The 6619-nt window shown below is 34.3% G+C and overlaps 1 pseudogene; it reads right to left on the bottom strand.

The window, feature by feature from the left end:
* Positions 1 to 3169: 3169 nt before the first annotated feature.
* On the bottom strand, positions 3170 to 6016 carry LOC107844353 (annotated as a pseudogene).
* Positions 6017 to 6619: the final 603 nt, after the last annotated feature.

Raw genomic sequence — 6619 nt, 5'->3', positions numbered from 1 at the left:
TTTTAAAACTATTCCCATGCTTAGTTAAAACCATGAATTTCAAGTGTTTGATGAAATACCTAAATGAATGGGTTTTGAAAAATGAATACTTATTACATGTTTACAAGTTAACATTTTGGAAATTTGTTTTCAAGTGGAATGCTTTATAGAATATTTTAAATATTATTGTTTCCATATCATGTTCATGAGAATTCAAAATAACTCCCCAGTTTATGATTTTTCCATGTGATCGTGCCATCTCATCATGTATAGATGTATCCCCATGAGAAAGTCTTGGTCCCCATGTGTTTGATAAAATGCTTAAGTGAATAATTGTGAACTATAATTTCTTTCCATGGTTTTAAAGCTTTCATGTGACCTTGTTGTCATTGTTATCGAGTCCTGGGGTTATGAATACCCAAACAATTAGTTTTTTATAGAATTTCAGAAGTCTCAAAATAGTTTTAGATAAACCATGAGTATTACCAATTAGTTAGTCATCATGATCAGTTACCCATTCAGTTAAGCTTAGTCAGTCCAGTAATCAGTGTCAGTTTAGTTGGGAGTAGGATTCAGCACCGAGTGAACCCAGGTATGGGGACATTCCTGCCAGTTATGGTTTGACCCTTAGTAGCAATCCCTGAGTTACAGAACTATATAGCCAGCGTAGGTTAAGATATCTTCCTATCAGATAAGGGTTGACATATCTCACATGAGTTTTCCTACTAGTGAGGGTTAACAGAATGTCTTCCTGCCAGTTAGGGTTGACTCACAACCAGTGTTAGTACCTGTGGCATGGTACTAGCACCCTTACAACTGGGGTCACAGGTTGGACCCCGATCAGCTCAAACTCGGGCATGTCGGTTAGATGATACCTCCCACACTTTCAGTTACAGTCTCAGTCCAGTAATCAGTTTAGTAATTCAATTTTAGTTAGCTTGACCATAACATACTGATATTAGACATTCAGTTATCAGATTTTAGTATTTTAGTATTTACAGATTTTATTAAGAATATGTTATATGCTTGGTCATACATCCTCAGTACTTACAGATTTTATGTACTTTATTTAGTATTACACATTACATATACTTACATATACTTACCTAAATACATTCAGACGGTTATTATTCATATTCATGAAACCATGCTTATCAGCCTACCTCATTTAGCATACCAATACATTCAAAGTACTAGTCACATACTTTTTTCTTTTGCTATGATGTTTTATATCATAGGTTCGGACTCTCAGGTTCCCGATCGTACCTAGTTATCCCAGCGCACTAGTAGCAGCAGTAGTGGTGAGTCCTTATGTTTCGAGGACCAGTTATGTTTATTTTTGTTTCTCTATTTTAGCAGATAGGCGGAATTAGTTAGGGGCTTGTCCCATCAATTCCTCAGTTATTCAGTTAGAGGCTTTCAGACTAGTACGGACAGTTAGTCAGTTTTTAGATTTCAATTTTCATTATCAGTTTAGTTTTACAGACTTATCAGATTTATGACTTAAAACCTTATGGGATTCCTCAGCTTAATTCTTCATATGATCTTTTGATATCAGTTTTACTCAATACTCACAGCAAGTACCAGCTCATGGGTTAGCTTGTGGTCCCTCGAGAATGTAAGCACTGTGTAGTGCCTAGGGTGTACTCTCGAGGCATTACAAAGGCCATCATATCAAACAATCTAGAGAGTATTGTGTCTACTATTGCTAAAATTTATTATCTACTAAAATAGGTACAAGAGAGGATGACATAACTAATCTCTCCCATTCACAAGATTTATAGTCTCTTCATAATTCATAATCGAGATAGCTTGAAAATTCTTTGAAAATTGTGTTTAATCAGGAGTTGTGAACTAAAAGTGACATGAATTCTCATATAACCATGGATATATAAAAAACTTGTTACTGAGATACAATCATAATTCCTTGAAGTTCATAGAACCAACCACTTCGAAGATACGAATACGTGTTTGGACAAAATTAGGAATGTCAAACTCCATTTTCCCAGTGTTACTTGCATTTACCCTATCCAAAGAGAGGGGATGATAATTGACATCTCATTTTGGTCCTTCACAATTTAGTTTAACTTTGAGCTTTGGTTTTAAATATAAAATTAAAATAATTGATTTATAAAATTAAAGAACTTTATAATCAAAGATGGCCCCTAGGCTTTATTATTAGAGAAAAATAGTTTGTTCTGCCTGAATTGACCTAAACTCAAAAATAATACAAATAAAAAAGCAAATCTACACTAGATATATACAACTCCAAGATAAGAAATGTTTAGACATTCTCAAAGAGAAAAGTAGCTCTTCATATTTATCATTCTCTATCTCTCTTAACACTTTGTTTGGATGGTGGTTTGTCATGGTTTCATAATGTACGGTACAGTATGGTATGGTATGGTACAGTATAGTACAATACAATGTTTGGATGGACTATGTTGTTCACAGCTGTTTAATAATAGTTTAATGTTTGTTTTGATGATATGATATTGTATCATAATAGGTAAATTTACTAAAATGCCCCTAATTATTATAAATTTTAAATTTATCAAAAGTTATTAGTAAAACAATAATTTTCTGCTATTTCTGTTGTTTTCTTAGTTTCTCAGCTAATACTTTTTTCTCTTGCAAAGAACATCTACTTCCCTCCGGTCATCCTCCACTGAGTGATCAATTGATTTATTCAAAATATGTTTAGCATCTTGCATAAGTTGGGATTGAATTTGTAATTCAAATTTGCTGACTTCTATGGCTTCAACTGATGAACTCCACTCAACACTGTCTTTTGACAATATTGCTTCTGCATTCATCAGGACTGAATCTGCATAATGTGCAACTCTCTGAAAAAAATCAAGTTAAAATTTTCAACCTACCTAATTTAAATCAACCGAAAATATTTTACACACAAAAAAGGCTTCCAACAGCAATTTGTTTCCATTATTTAGTAAAACTTACACCATTTGAAATACAGTAGTTGAATGTTCTTTCCCCTTTTTGAGAAGAGCAGTATTTGGAAACTTTGAGCGGAATAACTACTTTACACTTTTTTTCAGTGAAAAATGTAGTCCAATATTTTGTCCTTCAAACAAATTTATAAGAGACTTGATAGCAACAACCAATGTTAGTCCTACATCAGATCAAGTTTCATCTTTGCTTCTTAATCATTCACAAAATCCTTGAGCACTCACAGCTTTGATGGGGACTTGTAAAAGGCCCATGGTTCATCGAGAGTCGCATACTGAGTCACCTACTTGATGTTTAGGTAGTTCCCGAGATACCAATCCCTAAGTTCACATCCAAAACCACTACGCTTTTTACCTCTCCATGGAGGTTGCCAAAAGCATATCCGCGAGTAGTTGATCCAAACAATCCCTAAATGAAACGCCTTTGTGAAATTCACACCTTTCAAGATCTTTTGACACAATAGCAGACCCCAAACCGTACTTCGTATCATTTGCTAGTTCAATGACTTCTTCTTCAGTTTTAAATATTTTGACACAAAGAACAGGTCTAAATACCTCCTCTTTCTAGATTTCAGTGGACGTATCAACATTATTTATGATCGTTGGTTGAACGTAGTATCCTTTCATTAAGTGCTGAAGTTGGTCCCCACCATAAAGAATGGTTGTGCCTTCACTTTTGGCTGTTGAGATAAACTTCAATACCTTTTCATTCTATCTATGATTAATGATAGGACTAAGCTTGTAGTCTTCTTCAAAGGGATCTGAGATTTTGATGTTTTTCGTCCACTCAAGAAGCCTGTCCAAAAATTTTAGAGCAATTGTTTCCTATATTATAAAATGTGATGTTGAGCTAAAAATTTGACCATTTGTCCAAAAACAGCTAAAAAGAGTCCACTCAACAGCTATATCAAGGTCATGAATATCATCAAACACAACTATTGGACTCTTCCCACCAAGCTCAAGAGTGACGGGTTTAACAAGTTTAGCTGTAGTGGTTATGATCTTGACCCCTGTTAGGCCTCTTCCTATAAATGTAATCTTGTCAACATTAGGATGTGATACCAAAGGAGAACTAGATTTATTTCCCAATCCCGTTAGTATGTTAAGGGCACCATGAGGAAGATCCACCTCTCTACAGATTTCACCTAACTCCAAAGAGGTAATAGATGCTAGTTCTAATGGCTTAAGTACTGCTGAACAACCAACAGCTAGGGAAGGAATGACTTTCTATGTGGTTATCAAAAGAGGATAATTCCATGAAGTAATCAACCCTACAACACCAAGAGGTTCTCTTAAAACAAAGGTCTTGAATGAATCCAAATGGTGTTTAACTTTAGTCTTCTTTTTTAATACAAAGCTTCAGTGAGATCTGCATAGTACTCAAAACATGCTACAACATCATCTATATCAGAGGTTGCCTTGAACCAAGGCTTTTTGTTATCCATAGTTACAAGTGTAGCAAGTTCAAGCCTTCTCTTTTGTACCTTACAACAATAGCACGAAGATACTTAGCGCGTTGTGCTCCTTTATTTAGGATTTATAAAATGGAACCAACATGAAACCTTGCGATTAATCTTTCACTACTGATTAAAAATTGATCTTACGTAAGCTGAAATTAAGGTGGGCAAGCTTTCAAAGATTGTTATAGTAGATTTCAACCTTTTCTGCTATTTCTGAGCAAGCAGTAAGATATATTCCTACATATTTTACCTAAATACAGTGGAGAACCAGGATAGTTCCATAAACCAAGAATAAAAAAAGTATGAACTCAATGTACTGGAATTCAATTATGACATATACTGTCAACTTTAGAGAAAGAAGATATAATATTTGCAAAATCAAAAGCTCTTTCCTTTGCTATTGGCAAATATGCATGAAGGTCAGTAGCACTTGCCGAAAGTTAATTCTTATACAAAACCCATCTTCATATATAGGACCACACCATTCATGTGAAAAAATGCAATCATTCAAAAAGGTGAGCAATTTAGTTGCAGCTTGAATGACCACCCTAAAAAAAAGGTTGCCAAAGAGGGATTCATCTATATGACAAGCAGTGCTTTCAGACTCAGATGTAACAGAAGTTTTGGTGACACTGAAACATGACCTCTCCAATTTAGGCTTCAATTTAACACCCTCATGAAGAAACAACAGCAACTGCATTATACGATCCACTCATTAAACTGATGGTGAGAATATTATTCTCAACATTTCCTCCAATGTGTAGTTCTTCAGTAGGTTGACCTTAACTGAGTGAACCTGACATAAAGGAGGCTCCACTAGTTGGCTGGCACTTTCATCTTCACCATTAAGGCATTTGTACTTGAATATATGATATGTTATATTCCTCATATCTAAAATTAGCTTGAGAACATAAACAACCATATGGGGGTAGTAGGCCATAAGAGGTTTCAGTTAGCAGCAGCACTCTTGTTGTACTTCCATAAGTTAGGATCCAAATGATCCAAAATACAGCTGCAATACATGCTTGAATGTTTTGAAACACATAGGCATTGCAGAAAATTGACTGTACAATCTATACTTCAACTTCTTATTTGCACCAAGATAGTGGAAAATAATAGTTCAAAAAACCTAAGTTGAACTCACAATCATGTGATTTCACAGTTCATAAAATGCTCACTTAAACTCAACGAAAGAATACTTTTATTTAAGCAATCAATAGCATTTACTAGGTTCACTTAAACAATTCAAGAATGTCCCAAATCCAAAACAAATAAACCTTTTGCACAACGTGCTAATAAAAGTTCAAATATTTTTTATTGTCAATAATATAAACCATAAAGCAAAAAACATAGAAGCTAAACTTAATTGTCTTTTGGCAGCATTTGTGATAAAAGATTTTTGTGATGTTCCATTGGACATCCTATCAGTATGCGACATGCATTTGCATTTTGACAAATTAATATGTAAGCCTTTGTATTCAGACCAGGTTTCAAATCCAGCTTCTCCAACATATTCCATATCTCAATATCAGAAATAGGTGAAAGGTGTGAAAGATGGTTAATAGCACCAACCAAGTTGTCCATCCTACCTCTCAACATGCCAGTCATGCCTTCAAGATGATCATGTTTATATTTTTTATTTTGGAAGGTGTTGGTGCTTTTGAATAGACATTAGGTGTAGGCACGTCTTTAGTTACTTGACTTTGGTCACCCTGTTCATGTCGCTCCATATCTTCCAATGAGTCAGTATTTATAAAACCCATGTCATCTATCTCATTAATAGTCAATGAATCAGCACTTAATTTTCTTAGATTTTTATAAGTGTTCCTTTTTAACATATCTGAACCAGTCTCTCCATGTTTTCCAATAGCTCTGTTCTTTCCATATAGCATCACTAGCTTTTCATATTTTTGAAATGATTTGTTCTCCAGCTCAACATCTTGAGGCTTAAACTATATATTATAAGTGCAAAATATTATTGAAGAAAATAATGTTGAAAAAAGTAACTTATCCATATTTATTGAAGAATTTCACCACTTCAAACTAACCATTCCACAATAATAAAAATTTAGTTATAGCTATAAATATAACATACTTATTCATGATGGGATGTAAATTTACCTGAATTAGTTGATCCCATACTTCAGGTTCAGCATCTCATTTATGCGTAATAAGATCCTATGCAAATCCGCTCATTCCCGACTGATGAAA

This window comes from Capsicum annuum, chromosome 10, assembly GCF_002878395.1.
Source record: "Capsicum annuum cultivar UCD-10X-F1 chromosome 10, UCD10Xv1.1, whole genome shotgun sequence".
Taxonomy (NCBI): Eukaryota; Viridiplantae; Streptophyta; class Magnoliopsida; order Solanales; family Solanaceae; genus Capsicum; species Capsicum annuum.
The sequence above is the reverse complement of the archived record's forward strand: the minus strand, read 5'-3'. Positions and strand labels throughout refer to the sequence as shown.